Here is a 20064-nt window from a genome sequence, read left to right as displayed (position 1 = left end):
CATTTTAAAGCTTCATGACAGCTGTCTTTATTTCCAACATAGGTATAAATAAACATGATAGATGCATACTGACTCTTACAACATTGAGCAAACATCTTTTTTCGTAATGTATCATTAAACAACCATTTGTTTCATGTGCCCCCAAATGCCCTGGTACGGCCGAGAGTGGGTAGAGTCAGCTCTCCCTCTTCAAATGCTCTCAAATGGCCACGAGTATATAGCCTCTGTCAGGGAAGTCCTACTCATTGCCTTCTCGCACCACGGGTGTTGTTTACGAAATTGACAGGATGAAAAGTGAATGTCCGACGCTTTAATCGGGTTGGTGGACATGGAGATTGCACCAAGGGGATTTGGAAAACCCTCATTCCAAACCAGTGGTGCACATGAGCTCCAGTATCCCGAGGGAACAAATGGCGTATGAACCAATCGTCGGTCACCGACTACCATGGGACTGCATCTCGTAGGGTTGCTCTATTGTCTTGTGGATCAGACCTTTAGGTCGGTTTGGGCAACCGGGCAGTATCACCGCCCTCACACATATCGAATGAGATTTGTTTGTCGCATATGTATTTGTTGCCTTCTTGTACTAATATCTATGTGTTAAAATAAATAAATAATTTGTTTCATGCAAGCAAAGGCATCTACATGATTCGCCATATGTTACTAAATTACTTGTAGTTTTATGATAGTAAGATAGCGAAACAAAAATTAAGATCAATATTTTATTTGTTGTATGATATTGAATTCATGATATAAAATAGCAGTACACTAAAATACCGACATATGGTTAGATTTGTTTACCTTTAAAGCTTTTGAGGAATAGATAGGTTAACAATAGTTTTCTTATTCATAATAGTAATTGTTTATCTTTATGTATATAAATCTCTGAAATATAATCTACTTTGTTTAAAGATATATGGATGATGAGTTTACTTGAGTTGAATAGAAATGGTGTGACTATCTAACTTATTCACACAATATGATGAAAAAAATTGAACAGGATCAACCTATTATGATTGCCAGGATGTACCGCTATTTAGTGTCTGTACAAAACTAATAAAATCTTAACATATAAAAGTTTTATTTAGCTACGAAGATAACAGAAAAGCAATACGTGTAAAACGGACTGACTGATGCCACTTCAGTCCCATAATAAACAATAAAATCTCTTTATGGGCCTGTAGTGTCAGTTGTTATGTTAAGCCTTATTCTAGCGTTCGGACAGGCCAATGTATTCATCCTACTTGAGTCATATTTTGATCTTGTGTGGTGTTTGAATTAACTGATGATTCTTTTGTACTTGCTGAATGCTCGATTTCGAATTCTAAATACGATACATTCGTTTGTGCTTGTGTCGTAGTTTTTGATTCTATTGCATTTATTCTGGGATTCCTAGTTCATACGATAATTCAAATACTTTCAAATATTATACCTTGTTAATTATTCGCTTATCAATCTTGACTGTTTTTATATGAGCGCTTATGTATGTACACTTCCCATCCTATTCATCTCATGTCTGTAGCCTATTTTTGTGTGACTATAAATATTGATTAGTCCTTGACTAAAAGGGGGTTAGCTTACCCTCCATCTTCACTGTGCTTCGTTTCTCTTCGCTCTATTCCATTTGCTTCATATATAAAATAATATGTATTCAAAAGTCCATTCTCGTCATTTGACTCATTTAATTCCGTTAATCAGTGAACGCGAATTAAGTCGATAAAGACATACGAGGATAGGCGACATATATATTTCAATAACAATCATTCATATGATCAAATTTGAGTCAGATCTTTGGCTACTAAAGTGGAGAGCCCGTCAACAAACATCGTTCAATCTAAATGACTACAAAATAAATGACCATACAAAAGGCCATCATTGACACTCAAAAAATAACGTAGACAATTCAACATTCAGTAATTAATCTTCTAACATACAGGCAGCTATTAATGAATAGATAGTTTTGTTACGATTCATCAATAGTGATATGATAAGATGAAAAGGTAGATTTACATCCTTTTAATCATTGTAATTCTTGCTTAACACTACTTTCGTTTCTAATTCTATATGATGATTATTCAATGTAGTATTTGTTTTTTTTTGTTTTCCTGTCTGATATTTTATTCGGTATAACATTATTTTATTTGAGTGTAAGATTTAATATTCTTGTTTTGTGTTAACATGCACTATGCTCAGCATGACATGCACTATGTGATTTGTTACAACTTTGGATATTATTTCATATATGTGATTTCATTCCAATTAATGAGCAGAATGAGTGTATTTCCAACCACGGTCGTGGTCGTCGTATTATGGAGTTAATAAACCTTTCTTTGTACTAGTGTTGGTGTTTGTACATCATATCGTGGGGATTGCACTGGTTCCTCGTTTTACAAGTGTAAATTGTAGTGATCTACTTTTATTAAGAGAACGCGATTGGTTTAATGGAAAAAATTATTATTATAACCAATTGTACCAGTGATTGTTTTGCTGTACTTGTTTGTTTAACTGTACTAAAGACATTTTTCCTTCCGTTGATTGTGACCTTGCACGCAATTACGTTTGCTCAGTGATTCCGCTTGTACTCCTTTAACATGATCTCGGTATTTTTTCGATACCACGAGGTCGCCAACAATTATATATATCGCTACAACATCCATTTGCCTTCTGATATCTTCTTGTAGTGGCAATCATAGTCAACCGCAACTCGACTACACGCCACAAAGTAATAAAGGATTCTGACATGACAGTTAACGATGACCAGACAGAAAAACTGGTGACAGTCATAACAACTGACCACTAGTCATTACAAATTTTTCACTAGCTCTAAATACGAATAACTCTTTCCAATCATTAACATGTTTTACAAATTACAGTTAAATCAAGGCACAGTTACTAAGTGATGTCATCATATGAAAAATGTGAATAAACTTGAAGTAGAACAACAACAACAAAAGATCTCACCATAAATAACTTGTTCTGTGTATTTATATGCAACATATAACTGTATTCCATTGAAATCAAGGTTGAATATTTTTCAGAAAAATGTAGGAGTACATTTTTAGTACCTTTATGTTCATTGAGTTGAATAGTATAAATCTGAACAATTTGTTATTTTTTGATTGAGATCATGAACCGATCGATGTTAGACCTGGAAGCACTGGACGGCCGTTTCGTCTTATTGTAGGAAAATATCTTTCTCACTTAAATATAACAAACTTTCTAATCAAAGATGGATATGTATCCCAGATTTGATGTTCACTTTAGAACTTGGATTCAGTACCGTTCACTTCAAATGTCATCGCGTTATTCACTTAACTACTGAGTCCTGGTAGCCGAGTCTTAAATAGGACGAAACGTGAGTCAAACTGGATTTCACTGCTAGTCATCATCCATCTTTACTTATAAAGCTTGTGAATTAAGGTAATATCAAGATAACCTGCACAGGATACACATATACCAACAAGAGACTGATCAATTACAGATACAAGCAAACAATATAAAGTGAATTTAAAAAACAACAAAGCCTATGAGTATTCAATTAGACTACAAATCTCTCTACTTCAAATGAAAAATAGTAATATCAATTTAACTGCAACGACTGATTAGGTTTTAATTCAATTATTTTCCTTTTATTTACAAATAAGTAAAGAAGTTAGTTTCAAGTGGTTAACACCCTGAAAATCAATATTAGTTTAGATTTTTATGAAGTTATTACATCAACAACATTCCTTTAAAGTACAACTTAAATTTTAAATGTTACAGGTACTTCATATACTATTTAAAGTAATTACAGAATACAATAGACAGATCGAAATCCATTCGACGATTTGGACTTTGGAGATGATCTGGCCCTTCTATCACATGCACACCAACAAATGCAGATGAAGACAACTAGTGTAGCAGCAGCATTTTCATCGATAGACCTTAACATATACGGAGGAGAAAGCAAGATGCCTAAATACAATACGAAGAACAACACAATCACACTTGATGGAAAAGCTCTGCATGATTTGCAATCTTTTACGTACCTGGGAAGCATCAACGATGAATAGGAAGGATCTGATGCAGACGTAAATAGATGATTGGTGAAGTAATGACCGCGTTCTTACAGTTGAAGAGCATACAGAACTCAAAACAAATGTCGGCCGATATCATAGTGAGAATCTTCAATACGAACGTCAAGATAATTCGAATGTACGTAGCTGAACTTCGAGAACTACTACAAACATCATCAAAGAGTTACAAGTATTTATAAACATTTGTCTACTCATGATACTCAATGTCCGTTGAATGGATACCACCAGCGACAGTCTACTGTGAGAGAGAACAAATCAGCTTCCAACTGAAGAGGAAATTGTGGTAATCATCAAATTGCATCACGAAGCAAGCGCTACCTTGGAATCCTGAATGGAAACGAAAAGGAGGAAGGCCGAAGAACACACTACGTCGGGAATGGTAAGCAGACATGGAAAGGTTGAATAGAATGAAGGAACTGGAAAGATTTTTCGTGGACAGAGTTTGATGGATAATGATGGTGGGAGATTAACAGAAGTAACTAAGTAAATAAGTAAGTCATTATATACCCAACAAAATAATTATTGCACACAGCTTCTGGCAGAGAAAGCGATGTGATATTTAAAAAGAAACTAGAAGAAGAAGATATTTAATCTTACCCCCAAAGTAAAATATTCATTCCACATAACTATGTTAAAGAGAAAGGATTCTCATAAAGCACGAAATTTTTTTGAAAAATGATCCACTCACGTTTGTTTTTGAAAAACCTTCCAGGCCTAAAAGCCATTAGGAAGAGGATAAACACGGCTTTTTTTTCTCTGGAACGTTTTTGATCAGTGCTTAGTATGAAAATAGTTTAGTCATTGAATAATATCACCTAAAGTATAGTTAGAGACCGGCGAACATTAAACAGTCATTTATGACCCTGTTTTGGAACGTTGCAACAGTGGAAACACAGGATCCGTTGCAGAATCAAATCAAGAATGTAGCATTCAAAATTACTAATTGGAGTATAATGCTCCCAAATTCAAGCAACTGATAGGATTGCTCAATGATTACACAGTGAAAACGGTTACAATTGTGTGTTACTCAGATAATGATTGAATGGCATCCGTCACAGCTTTTTATTGGGATTTCAAAAATCTTTCAGGAAGTAGACCGCTGACAAAAAGTAATTATCAAACTATTCCCTAGTTCTTTTATTCACTTCCCAGTTAATATCAATCTTAAACAAAATCTTTATTGAAAGGCATACGGTTTGGTATGCCAAAACTTACATTACTACTTCACTCCCTCAAAATCTGCAGTGATTTTAAACTGAACAAATAATTAATAGTTGGATTCATGAGTTGATTTAAGCTAGATCACCACGAGAAACCTGGAAGTACTGAACGGCCGTTTCGTCCTAGTATGTGACTACTGAAAAGTGCGCATCCAAGATCTCGCTCGCAGGATTCGAACCCAAGACCTTCGGCCTTGCTCGTAAACGCTTAACCTCAAGACTACCGAGCCGGCATCCAGCAATGTTATTGTCTAATTTCAACCAACTAGCTTCAACATCAACTATATATTTAACGAATTCATAAATCACTCAATGAGTAACAGTTTGTTATAAATACACTACATGTGTGATTAGATGGTGGTTGGAGGTAGTCAACAGGAAACCCTGGACCTGGGTTTCGTCCTGATTGGCACTCGTCAGTAAGGTGTACCTGTAATCTTGCGAGATCTGGTGCTCCATGACTGATTCGATCCTATGTCACTCAGCTTCACAGTCAAAGACGTTACCACTGAGCTATCCGAGCCGCGACCGACCTTCTGTAGGACTGAGATGGAATCACAATTGATTGATCACTGGGTGATGATCAATGCCATGTATGTCAAGTCCCTATTTAGTGCAGATAGAATGCTATCGACCATGCCAAGTAGCACGAAACCCGGGTTCAGGGTTTCCTATCGACTCCTTTCAACCACCATCTAATCTCACAATAGTGCACGCAGTGTTGAGTCACCTCGGCTGGTGGCCACATTACATTATGGTCGATATCATTCGATCTGCAATAAATAAGGACTTGACACGCATGACATTGGTCACCACTCAATGATTAATCAAGCAATCCCTTTTAAAACTATCCATTACAAAAATATCTAATATCCTGAGCCAGTATTGTCATATCTGAACGAAGAATTAATGACTAGTAATTGCTAAGACTGAGTTATTGATTATTATTATTATTACTATTATGTATATTCTTATTGAAGTAACTAGAGTATATGTGGATATTCATATTCCTTTTATCATAGGATATCATTTGACTTATAGAATATTGTCATATGATTTGCCATTCTTAATTTTTCCTAATTTATTAGCTAAAGCCTCCCACACAGTCACTTATTGGCTTGATACTGTATAGTTATAATATTATTTATTTATTTTATCGTATACATGGATCTAACCTGCTTGTATATATACTACATATACCTGAAATACATGATTCAATATAGTTAAAGGTTGAGATTGTATTTTTGACTAGAAAGCCAGTGTTAGGCGAGAAAAACCAAGAAAGATTCACAGTTGACGCAATGTTGCTAGTGTTTGTAGACGTGTCATTAGTTTAACACAAGAATTAAAGTCAGTTAAGTTGATATTCTAATTGGCGGTTTTGTCATGTGATGATTGAGAAGTGCTAAAGTCATCACTAAGTAGTGGAAATTTGGTGACTCAACTACATTGGTACCAGTTGGATAATTTATATCATGGTCAAGTTTTTATATGTAATCAGTAATAGCTGCCATCACTTATCCACTTTGTATAACTATAAAATTCATTATTAATGAATATTATAACTGTTGAGATCACGAATCAAATGAAGCAAGACCACCATTGAAAACCTGGAAGCACTGGACGGCCACTTTGTCCTATTGTGAGACTCCTCAGCAGTGCGCATCCTCAACCCCGGTTCATGAGATTCGAACCCAGGACCTATCAGTCTCGCGCGCGAACACTTAAACACTAGACCATTGAGCTGGCCAGCATCCAACAGTGTTAATCTCTAACTTCAACTAATCCATGAAATTGAGCGACATATCCATTATTGTCATCTGTGAGTTAGTATCTCACAACAGACCCGGTTGAACTCCATTGTTCACTGCTTCTCACTAGAACTCCAGGATATAAATCTTGAATCCAGTCACTAGTGAGCATATCTTGATGAATATCAGAAGGGGTTTTGTGTATTTTATAGTAATTTTAATAGTTGAGATCATCATGGAAAACCTGGAAGCCCTGGATGGTTTTCCATGGTGGTTTAGTTTCAAATGACTCATGATCTCAACAACTGGGATTACTAAAATCTTCACAAAACCCCTTCTGATAATAAATATTATAGTTTTTTTTGTTATATTTTAATAAATAGAAAAATTGTCTTTTGATGTTTCATGACTTCATGCAACTTACTTCTTCACTGTGAATAAATAACCAAATTCAATTAACATACGTTAGTTAACTTTCTACCTAATGCTCAGTTTATTTGAAACTATTAAGTTAATTATAAAGATCAGTGAAATCAGTTATCCAGTACAAAATGTAGTCAAATTCTTGGGTGGGAAAATTTCACTTGGGAATTCTTAATTTTTCATTTGTTTGTAGCTGAGCTAAAAATGTAAAAAATGCAAGGAGTTAATTGGTAACCAATTTGTATTGTCTGTTTGTATCTTTCCATTGATGTTTAGCATTGCAATTGATCAATGTCTTATTGGCATATATGTATCCTGTGAGAATTGCATCGATAATGTCATATGGTCACAAGCATTATAAGCAATGATGGACGCTGGCTAGCAGTGGAATTCAGGATGTGTTTTTCGTCTTGCTTTGCCCCCAAATGCCCTGGTATGGTCGAGGGTAGGGAGAGTTAGCACTCTCTTTCAAAATACTCTCACATTACCACGTGTATACAACCACTGTCAAGGAAGTCCTACTCACTACCTTCTCGCATCGCGGGTGTTGTTTACGAAATTGAGAGGACGAAAACCGAATTTTTGGTGCCTTAACCGAGTTGGTAGACATTGAGAGTCCACCTAGGGGAGTTGGAAAACCCTGATTTCAAACCAATGGTGCACATGGGCACCCGGATCCTGGAGGAACAAATGGTATATGAACCTATCGATGATCAACGACTACCATTGCACTGCATCTTCTAAGGCTGCTCCATTGTCTTATGGATTAGACCTTCAGGTCAATGGCTAGGTGAGTGACCACATAAGGCAATTACTTGCCTCGGTTTGGGCACCCGGGTAGTATCTCAGCCCTGGCACAAATAGAATAATTTATGTGGCGCATATCCATTTGATGCCCATTTTTACCAATGTTTATATGTTCAAATAAATAAATAAATCCTATACGGGACTCATCAACTAGATGTACCTGCATCCCAAAATTGATGTTCGTTTCGGAACTCGAACCCATTGCTGTTCACTTCAAATGCTATCGCGTTATCCATTTAGCTAGTGGCTATCAGGACTCAGTAATTAAGTGGATAACGAGATAGCGTTTGAAGTGAACGATAATGGGTTTGGGTTTTGGATAAATATTCACTTCAGGTTAGAATAAAACCGCAATCAATGACAACTCTTAAGAATTCTGAATCTTGAAATTTTAGTTCATTAGTGACGATGTCAATCAATTAATAAAGCAACTGGTAGGAAGATCTCTGAAAGAAACGCTAACCGCCTATAAGTTCTATAACATATTCTTCAACCATCCGATCCCTAGAAACGAATATATGGATAAACATTCTGATTTGTCTCTTCATTGTGTACTTGCCAATTCAATTAGTCCTAAAAAATCAATTACATAGAATGCTAATTTAATAAGTTTATCTTACTTATGCCAGTTACTCCTCGTAGAGGAGCATAGGCCACCCACCACCACTCTCCATCCAACCCTGTACTGGGCGACCCTTTCCAGCTCCTTCCAGTTACTATTCATCCTTTTCATATCTGATTCTATTTCCCTACGTAATGTGTTCTTTGGCCTTCGTGTTTCCGCTTCCCTTCAGGATTCCAAGGTAGCTCTTGCCTTGTGATGAAGTTGGAGGATTTCCGTAATTTATTTCCTATCCATTTCTATCTTCTCTTCCGAATTTCCCCTTCAGCTGGAAGCCGGTTTGTTCTCTCCCACAGCAGACTGTTGCTGATGGTATCCGGTCAATGAATGTTGAGTAGACAATGTTGCGTAGACAACTATTCGTAAATACTTGTACATTTACAATGATGGTTGTATTAGTTCTCCAAGTTTTAGCTCCGTACAGTAGAACTGACTGTCTTGACGTTCGTATTGACGATTCTGACTTTGATATTTGCCAGATGTTTTTTTTAAATCTCAATTGTTTCTTCCTATTACATAACTGTACCATTCTCTATCTTTTTACGGAACCGTTATTGTCATTCAACATTTATTAGCTTTTCCAATATACTAAGAAATCTCTCAACTATATATTTCAGTTCATTCATTTATTAATGAATATCATTGAATATTAAAATGAATCAACCCACCTTTATTTCATTAATTATTCGTGACTATTTATAGAAATTGAATTTCCAAGATTATTGTCTATCTTATAATCACTTTCTTTGTATTGACTATTTTCTTTTCTTTACTGTAATAATATATATTAGCCTGGAGTCATAATTATTGGGTAGGAAATATTTCACCAATCTATTCGTTTTTCTATACCATAAATCGAAAGAATAAAACTAATTTACTCTTTAAGCAAAAATGGTTATTGGTTAGTAGTGGGATCCAAGCTGAGCGTCTCGTCCTATTTAAAACTCTTTAGCTGGATGTACCTGCATCTCAGAGTTAATATTCACTCCAGCACTCGAACTTAGTACCGTTCGCTTCAAACGCCATCACGTTATCCACTTAACTACTGAGTTCTGATAACCACTTACTTGTGCAATAGGTTGAAGCTGAAATTCACTTGATATTGTTTCATCTTTATCTTTCCATTGTTATTTAGGACTGTAATTGATCGGAAAGATACAAGTAAAACAATACAAAGTGAATTCAATTTACATTTTGTTTCCTTAAGTTAAAACTCCGACTGTGTAGCATGTAGATTTCAGCTTTAGTATGTTTTAAATAAGTATTTAACCTAACAAATGACATACATTAAGTTTCTTACATAATATCACCTTAGTTATCATTCCATGAGTGTTAAACTTTAATTCAATTAGAATTTCATATTGTTAAAACTTTTAGGAAATATTTTTATTTTAGTAGTTGAGTGCATGAATCAATTAAAGCTAAACTAGCATAGAAAACATGGAAGTACTGGATGGCTGTTACGTTCTAGTATAGAACTCTTCAATAGTGCTCATCCATTTCCCACTCCACGAGATTCGAACCTAAGATCTATTGGTCTCGTATGTGAACATTTAACCTCTATACTACTGAGTCAGCCAACATTCAACGGTGTCAAAGATGTATTACTTTAATCAATTCACGAAATTACGCTAACATCCACTGTTGTATGATGATTTAAACTATTAGATTATTATAATATTTTCAAGAAAAACATTTATGTATTTGCTGGGATATTCAGAAAAATATCCCAATAATTATCCAGTTAAGTCTAATGCTATCCTTGGACTTGGAATGGTATCATTTTCCTATTGGTCAATATTTATTTCACATGTCATTTTCCTGTTGTCCAAATATTGTACATATGTTATTTTCTATTTTACGTTACGATATGGTCTGCTTGATTGGTATATAAACCGAGTATGTTTGAAATACATGATTCATATCGCAGAGGGTGAGACTTGTGTTATGGACTTAACTGGCTGTGCTAGGCGGAAACCAGGACCAATTAGAACTCTAAGCTGCTCATACGGGTTTACGCGTCATTGTTTTGATCGATAAGTCACTGCTCTCTAATCGGCGATCACAAGTTATAACTGTATTACATTGAAATTTTGAATATATGAAACAATAGAAAAAGTGATTTTAGCTTGTTTATTATTCAGTTTAACTTAAACAATAACAATAAACAATAGAAAAACTAATAATAGACTACTAGATAGATTATATTTAATCATATCAACAGGATTAGCTACTAATCACTTTTAAAGAGATTTAAAAAGTTCAATTCATTATCAAAGTATTAGGACATAATGTATAAAGAATCCATAAAGATATAACACATAAACTATCCATTGAATATATAATAACAAACAGAATAGCTATAAAATTTAGAAAACTCATTTCATCCTATTTAAGATTTATCAAAAAGATGTATCTACATCTTAGAGTTGATGTTTACTTTAAATCTTGAACTGTAAACTATTCGTTTTCAATATCATCATGTTATCTACTTAACTAATGAGTTCAGATAACTATTGGCATATGTAATACAATGATGCTTAATTCATATTTATATTGCTTGTTTAAATCTTACTATTAATGTTTAGGACCACTATTGATTCATTCCCTTTTTGTTACATGTTGTTTATTGAATTTAATTTCCGAAGTGAACATCAACTATGGGGTTCATGTACATCTAGCTGACGAGTCTCAAATAGGAAAAAATGCGGGTAAAATCTGCATTCCACTGTTAAACATTATCTCTCTTTGCTTAGAATGCTTGTAAATTAAGGCGATATCGAGGCATTCCACACAGGATACGTATACATCAATAAGAAATTGATCATTTGCAGTTGGAAAACAACAATGAGAAGTGTATTTCATATATTGCTATGTAAATTAATCAACGTATTAAAAAGTTAAACATTAACACTGTTGAATGACAGCGGTCTCAATAATATAGAGGTTAAGCGTTCGCACATGAGACCATTAGGTCCTTGGTTCGAATCCCACGAATCAGGGCCATGAATATGCACTGCTGAGGAGTTGCACAATAAGACGAAACAGCCATCCAGTGCTTCCAGATATTCCATGGTGGTCTAGCTTCAATTGACTCATGATCTCAACGATTGAAATGACTAAAATCTCCACAAAACCCCTTCTGATACAAATTTACATTTGATTATTATATTAAGAATTATTTATAGAAGAATTCTGTCATACTTATCAATTGTCATTCCTATGTAAAAAAGATTCAATAAATAACGATACAAAAATGTAATAAATATTTACAAGGTAATGATACATTACAATTACATTGATTAATTCATTAGAAACGATGACATTTAAGATGGGTTTTGTTTGTTTCTATGATTGTTTGTTTCTTTGTTTGTTTGTATGTACGTGTAGTTGTTTGTTTGTACGTGTGTTTGTTTGTTTGTATAAACAATTTATGTTGTCCTTTAAGTTTTGTTTATTATTACGGCGTGTTCTTCTTTTTTTTTAACTATTTTTCTTTCTTTTTTTTGGCAGAGAGAATACTCTATGAATTTTGTTCAAATTACAATTTGACATTTGTATTTAATATTCATGAATTGTAGCTTTATGGGAATGTCTTAAATTTAGTTAAACAAAGGGAATAATAAAACCTACTCAAATAATATCAATTGAATAGAAGAAAAAAATTTTTATTTATTTATTCTTTAAAACAAATTTTCATCTCATTGGTTGAAATCATGAGTCAATCGAAGCCAGACCACTATGGAAAACCTGAAAGCACTGCACGGCCGTTTCGCCCTAGTAAAGGAGTCCTCAGTGGTGGTGAGCATTCACGACCTCGCCCCCTCCGAGATTCGAACACAGGACCTACTGGTTTCGCGCGCGCGTTCAGTGGTCTGTTGGTCAAGTGTTCGAGCGCAAAACCAATATATATATATATATATATATATAAACATATATATATATATATATACATATATATATATATATATATATGTTCATAAATTGGTTGAAGTTAAACATGAACACCGTTGGATACCAACTCAGTAGTCTAGAAGTTAAAAGTTCTCACGCTAGATCGATAGGTCCTGGGTTCGAATCGTGTGAGTGGGATCGTGAATATCCACTGCTGAGTATTCTTGTACTAGGAAGAAACGTCTGTCCATAGCTTCCAGATTTTCAATGATGGTCTAACATCAATTGGTTCATGATTTCAATAAATAAATTAAACTTATGATAAAATTATGATATTAAAAATACTCTAGTGAGAGTAGAATATTTCAAGGAATTAGATAATATTCAACTTGATCTAAACTATAAACATCAAGAATTCTGCATCAGTGTTTATTTCAAAGTATTTACTTCTAACTTTATTAGAGGCAAAAGGTTAAGTAGATCGAAGAAAAGAGAACGAAAAAACTGAATGGTTGCTATGGGAACGATGGGACAATCAAATCTGATATTTTGCAAATGAAGTATTTACTGTATGATTCTCAGATTTTACCGAAATATATGGTATTTCTGTTTAATTAAAATCATATGTATAGATTCACTTGATATTCTTTACTTGAGTCTTCCCATTGATGTTAAGCACTGTAATTGAGTAGTCTGTTATTAGCATTTATGCATCCCGTTCGTATTGCCTTGGTATTGTCTTCAGTCACAAGTATTATAAGCAAAGATGGATAGTGGCTAGCAGTGAAAACGAGCGTCCTAGATCTCACTTCTATCCACTATCCAACTTTGCTTATGTAGTATAATAGTTAAAATTCTAAAGTTATCACATTTATTTATAATCAGATAAGGATTTTTTGTGGATATTACAGTAATTTAAAAGTTGAATTCATGAGGTAGCAAAATATGGTATTTTATGAAATATATTAAACAAAATGTGTTAAATTTATTAGGAAAACTACTTGAATTGTTTTGCTCACTAACTGACATCAGTTGGAGAAACTTTTCATCATAGAAGGAATGGAATCCAGTTCGAGTTGAAATCAAAGATAACTCATTTATGCATATACAGGGACTGCATTCATTCTCATCTCTATTGCAGTGGAATCAAAACATAGGACAAAGCGTCTATATATTCCTTCTAAGTTTATAATTGTTTTTCCAGACAGTGTCATTAATTAACGGAAAGCATTTCGAGATGGAACAAATATCGGCCATTCGTCTGATTATAATGTTAATGTAATTATAAGCAAAGATGGATGGTGGCTATAACTGGAACCCAAGACGTATGTTTCATCCTATTCAGGACTTGTCAGCTGAATGCACCTGCATTCTACAGTTAATGTTCACTCGTGGACTCGAACCCAGTACTGTTCACTTTAAACACCATTGCATTATCCACTGATGAATTGCATCCCCTTAACATCAATCGAAAGATTCAAACAAACATCAATCGGTTCATTATCACAATCAAAAACTTAGTGGTCTCCACAACCCCATACATGATAATTATCATGTGCTCACCAGTGACTAGGTTAGTGAGGGAATTCTCGGAGTTCTAGTGAGAAGCCATGATCAGTGGAGCTAATCCGTGTTGGGTAGAGACAAGTATCTACCCAAGTACAATGGAAGATGGTCGCGCGATTTCGTGAATGGGTTGTTGTTAGACACTAACACCATTAGATGCCGGCTCAATGGTCCAGTGGGTTAAACATTCGCGCGCGAGACTGAAAGCCCTGAGTTCGAATTCCGTGAGCAGGATTGTGGATGTGCACTGCCGAGGAGTCCTACAGTAGGACAAAGCGGCCGTCCGGCACCTCCAGGTCTCCAACGGTGGTCTAACATCAATCAGTTCATGATCTTAATCAAAAACCTAATAATCTCCACAACCCCTATACTGATAAATACTTACATAATATTAGTAAATAAGTTTAAATCAATCATTTTAAATCAAACTGAAAATGATCTAAATCAACCATAAATTATTGAATTTTATCCAAGATAAATGGGTTTTTTTTATTCTTATGTTTCAAAATATCTTCTTAGTTCAGTAATTCTACCTCATCCATAAAAAGATAAAAAGAACTTTTCTGATCGAAAAAAAGTCTATTAAACATTTTGATCAATGATATAATGAACGAATCATTTAATCATGTTCATACAAGCGTTCAACTTATTATATCCATTATAATTAATAATTAATTAAATCAATAAATGTTTAATTCAAATAGAATATGATACTTATCAGTTAAGTGGTTGTGGAGATTGTTAAGCTTTTGATTGAAATCATGACTAGTGGAGCTAATCCGTGTTGGGTAGAAACAGGTGTCTACCTCAGTACAATGGAAGATGGTCACGCAATTTCGTGGATTGGTCGAGGTTAGACACTAACACCATTGGATGCCAGCTCAGTGGTCCAGTAGGTTAAGCGTTTACGCTCAAGGCTGAAGGCTCCGAGTTCGAATCCTGCGAGTGGGATCGTGGATGCGCACTGCTGAGGAGTCCCACAAGAGGCCGGAACGGCCGTCTAGTGCTCCCAGGTTATCAATGGTGGTCTAACATCAATCGGTTCATGATTTCAATCAAAACAATATGATACATTGAATAGAATAGATCAGTTAAATGTAACTTAAACTTCATAGGTGTTATGTTCTTCTTTTTTGATCTCGATCTTTAAATTATTATTTATTTATTTCAGAAAGGTTTTTGGATATCATAGTAATTTCAATGATTGAGATCATGAGTCAATCGAAGCTAGACCATCATGGAAAATATGGAAGCATTAGACGGCCGTTTCGTCCTATTGTGTTACTCCTCAATAGTGCGCATAAATATTTGTACAAAGAGGCAAGTAATACATATGCGCCACACAAAAGTCATTTGATTTATGTGTAGACTATGATACTGCCCCGATGCACAAACAGAAGGAGGTGGTTTTCTTAGTGAGACACATCCAAAGCCTTTGACCTAAAGGTCCGATCCACAAGTCACTGGAGCAATGTTAGGAGATGCAGTTCTATGGTAGCCGTTGACATGTAACTGGTTCGTACGTCATTTGTTCTTTCAGAATACTGAAGTCCATGTGCACCATTAGTTTGGAATTAGGGATTTCCAACTCCCCTAACTGAGATCCTCCATATCTACCAACCCGGTTAAAGCGCAGGACATTCGCGTGGCAATGTGAGAGTATTTCGAAAGGGAATGCTAACTCTCTCCACCCTCAACCGTACCAGGTTATTTAGGGGCTTATTAAGTTTCAACAAAAATAACAAACGGATTATATTCCACTAAATGAAGGACATTACCTATGTCAAACAAAATGATTGTCCTCCTAATTGTTTTTGTTTACTTAAACATTATTTAACTATTAAATATAACTTAATCTTCAGTTTTAACAATTATGAACACAAATTTGACCGAGAAAATGTTAAACTATTGAAAATTGAAGACTCATTGTAAACCAATGAATTTTTATGAAATTAACAGTTATGTTACGCATCAGTTAATAGTCAATCACATTAAAAATAAACATCTCTAAGGTCAGATATTCATGGAAGAAAGAACAACCAAAACAATTATATAATATAGTTAGTCATTTTTTCAGATCAACAGTACAAGCCATTATTCAATGTAAAGAAATCATTTATTTAAAGTTGTACATTCATAGTTCATAGTTATCTCGTAAATATATAAGTCTATAAAGAGATACAAGTGATTGTATCTTTATTATGAAATGATCTGAGATTTCTAATATCAAAATAAGATTGAGTAATGATTAAGAAATTATAGAAGAACAGGAAGACTCTCACGATCTCTTACATTTACGAGCATTCCATGTACCTAAATTAATGGTTGCTCTGGTTGTCAGAAGGGGTATCAGTCTCATGACATCCGAAGGACAGAGTTTAGATGATTTGAATTATTTTTTCTGGTTAGCGTTTTTTTAGCGAGTTAGTTTTCTACGGGATAGGGTCGCTAACCTCATGCTTAACCCTCCTTCTTTTTCCAGGCTTGGGACCGGTAGTAGCCCTAGAGGGGTCTCCAGGCAAAGTTTATAGAAGAGCAAGGAGAGTGAAAATAATGTACAAGTCAGAAATATGAGGAATATTCTAAAAGTTAATCTCTTTTTTTAAATATTGAGTTGATGATGTTGCTCAGAAAAACAATCAAAGTCTTACGATTAAATCATTCAACTTTGAAAACAACTTGTATATCTATATAGGGTTGTGGAGATTGTTGAGTTTTGATTGAGATCATGAATGAATCGGTGTTAGATCACTATTGAAAACAAGGAAGCACTGGATAGCCGTTTCGCCTCAGTATGGGATTCCTCATTAGTGCATATCCACAATCCTACATGTAGGGTCCAAACCCAAGACCTTTGATTTTGCTTGCAAACGCTTGACATCTAGACCATTGAGCCATCATCCAATGATATTAATGCCAGGATCATGGATGCTCACTGTTGAGTAGTCCCATACTAAAACGAAACGGCCATCCAGTGGTTCCAAGCTTTCAATGATGACCTAACATTGATCGATTCATGATCTCAATCGTACCTAGTATACTTTATTTTGAGGCATACTTTAAGTTTAAAAATTAATGATATTATTCTACTGTACGAAACAATATAGTAAGAATGAAATCTGAATTTCAACAACTTCAATAAACAAAAGTTTAATTACCTAATTGTTATAACTTGTGGCTTTGTACCCTATTAATGATACCGCCAATTAGAGATCAGTGATTTATCGACCGGATCAATGACCCATAAAATCCCGTACGAACAGTCTAGAGTCCTTATCAATCCTGCTTCCTGCCTAGCCCAGTTGATTTCAGAACATTAACCTCAGCCTCCATGATATAAATCATGTATTTCAAACATATTGGGTTTATATACAAACTAAACAAACCACATTGTACCATAAAATAGAAAATAACATTTGTACAAGATCTAGCCAAAAAGTGGCTGTGTATGTAGGAGACTGTAATTAATAGACTGAGCATAACTGAAGAACGGTAAATTGCATAGTTATATATATAGTATTAGCCTAGAAATAGACTCCAACAGTTACCATTCATTATTCTCATAGGGATATAACTCTAATCATTAAATTCCTAAATATAAATATAAATCTATTTCAATTAAAATAAATAATTTCCATTTTAGTATTGTGTTATTTATACACTGAGAAATGGAGACAGACAAGAGAAGAATGAACAATCATTGGATAGAATCAGAAAGGAAAGCCCTAAGACAAAGTGAGTTGAAGAATACTAATCAGCGGCTCTATGCTCTATTGGGAGTAACAGGCGTAAGTAACTAAGTAATTTAGACGTTTCAAAATAATTGTATTATAAAATAATGTCTGCCAATTTAAGTTTGCCCAATAAATAGAGATAGCCTTTAATTATACATTTTCTAATGGGTATATTAGATTTTGACGATAAGTAGATGTGGGATGGGGAAAAAAAAGAAAAGAATGAATCAATTCTTACTTAAGTTTAGATAGAAGGGTAGCTTTATTTAACCCATTACACAATTATTATACCTCAAATAAGAGTACATACAATCATAGTTGTTAGGTGAATTATTGTTTGTTTGTTTGTTTTTTAACGTTTATAATTAATGAACAGAGACAAGTTCTGTTAAATTAATTTGACAAATAGTTACTTTAAACAATGATAATTCAATAATGCCTATTTTCATAATACCATTGCAGTAATTATACTATTACTTGTTGAAATCATGAGTCAATTGAAGGTAGATCACCATGGAAAACTTGGAAGCACTGGATGGCCGTTTCGTCCTAGTATGGAACTCCTCAGCAGTGCGCATCCACTATCCCACACCCCACCGCGAGATTCGACCACAGGACCCATCGTTCTCGCTTTAGACGCTTAACCAACTAGACCACTGAGCTGGCCAGCATCCAACAGTGTTAATGATGTCTAACTTCAACGAATCCACGAAGTTGCGCCACCGTACACCATTGTCTTCAGTGAGTTGGTATCTCACAACCGACCTGGTTGAACTCCACTGGTAACGGCTTCTTAATAGAACACCAGGAGTATCTCTTGAATTCAGTCACTAGTGAGGAGATGATTATTTTCTGATAGTTATACTATTAGTCCAATAATATTTTGGTAGACCGAACTAGTTTGTGATCTTTCCACTTATGAGTTGAATATTTATTAGCGACATGTCCCTAACCTATTGACTAAATAAACAATATTAAATGTAGAAGAGTTATAAATCATTATACTACTTAAATAAGTGAATAAATGTATTTGAATGCAAAAAGTGCAATGAGTAGCTTAAGTTGTACATCAAAGTTTATATATACTACATATTTCAACAAATGAGTCCATGACTCCTATTTATAATATATTTATTCAATCAGAAATGTGTTTTATGGAGATTTTAGTTTGTTGTGAGATAGTAACTTACTGAAGACAATGGTGGACATGTCTCTTAATTTCGTGGATTGGTTGAGGTTAAGCACTAATACAGTGGGATCTCGACCAGCTTAGTGGTCAGGAGTTTAAGCTCTTGTGTGCGAAACTGGGTTCGAATCTCGTTGGGTGGGATCGCGGATGTACACTGCTGAGGAGTCCCACACCGAGACGAAACGGCCTTCCAGTGCTTCCAGATTTTCTATAGTGGTCTAGCTTCAATTGACTCATGAATTCAAATATTTATTCTAAATGCTACCAATCATTATGTTGTAGTTTCCATTAGAAATATAGTCTTATGTTAGTGTTTAGTCTAAAATACTAATCAAACAGCTTACGATCCATAAACTTTGAATTTTCGATGAAGATACTGGCATAGAAATTCCAAAAAGTCGACTTCCATGCTTTCTACGAACAACGATCTATTCATTCGATTTTATTATTGTCTTCTACAGTTGACACGTGCATCAATTATGAAGTTTGATCTACCTCAAAGTTTACAGAGCAGTTTTATTTACTTCTGTTGATCAAATTCATAAGATTCACGAAAAGTGCTTTTTCTCAACTCATTTCTGAGTATTACCTTTTTCTAACGATTGAGACCATTAGTCAGTTGAAGCTAGACCGCCATGGAAAAGCTGGAAGCACTGGCGGCCGTTTCATCCTATTGTGGAACTCATCAGTAGTGCTCACCCACGATCTCGCCCCGCGAAATCGGTTAAAAGAAAGAGGGTCGTGAACCAATTCATATCTCAATTCTCGAACATTTAATTAAT

The sequence above is a fragment of the Schistosoma haematobium genome, chromosome ZW, assembly GCF_000699445.3.
Source record: "Schistosoma haematobium chromosome ZW, whole genome shotgun sequence".
NCBI classification, from domain to species: Eukaryota; Metazoa; Platyhelminthes; class Trematoda; order Strigeidida; family Schistosomatidae; genus Schistosoma; species Schistosoma haematobium.
The sequence above is the reverse complement of the archived record's forward strand: the minus strand, read 5'-3'. Positions refer to the sequence as shown.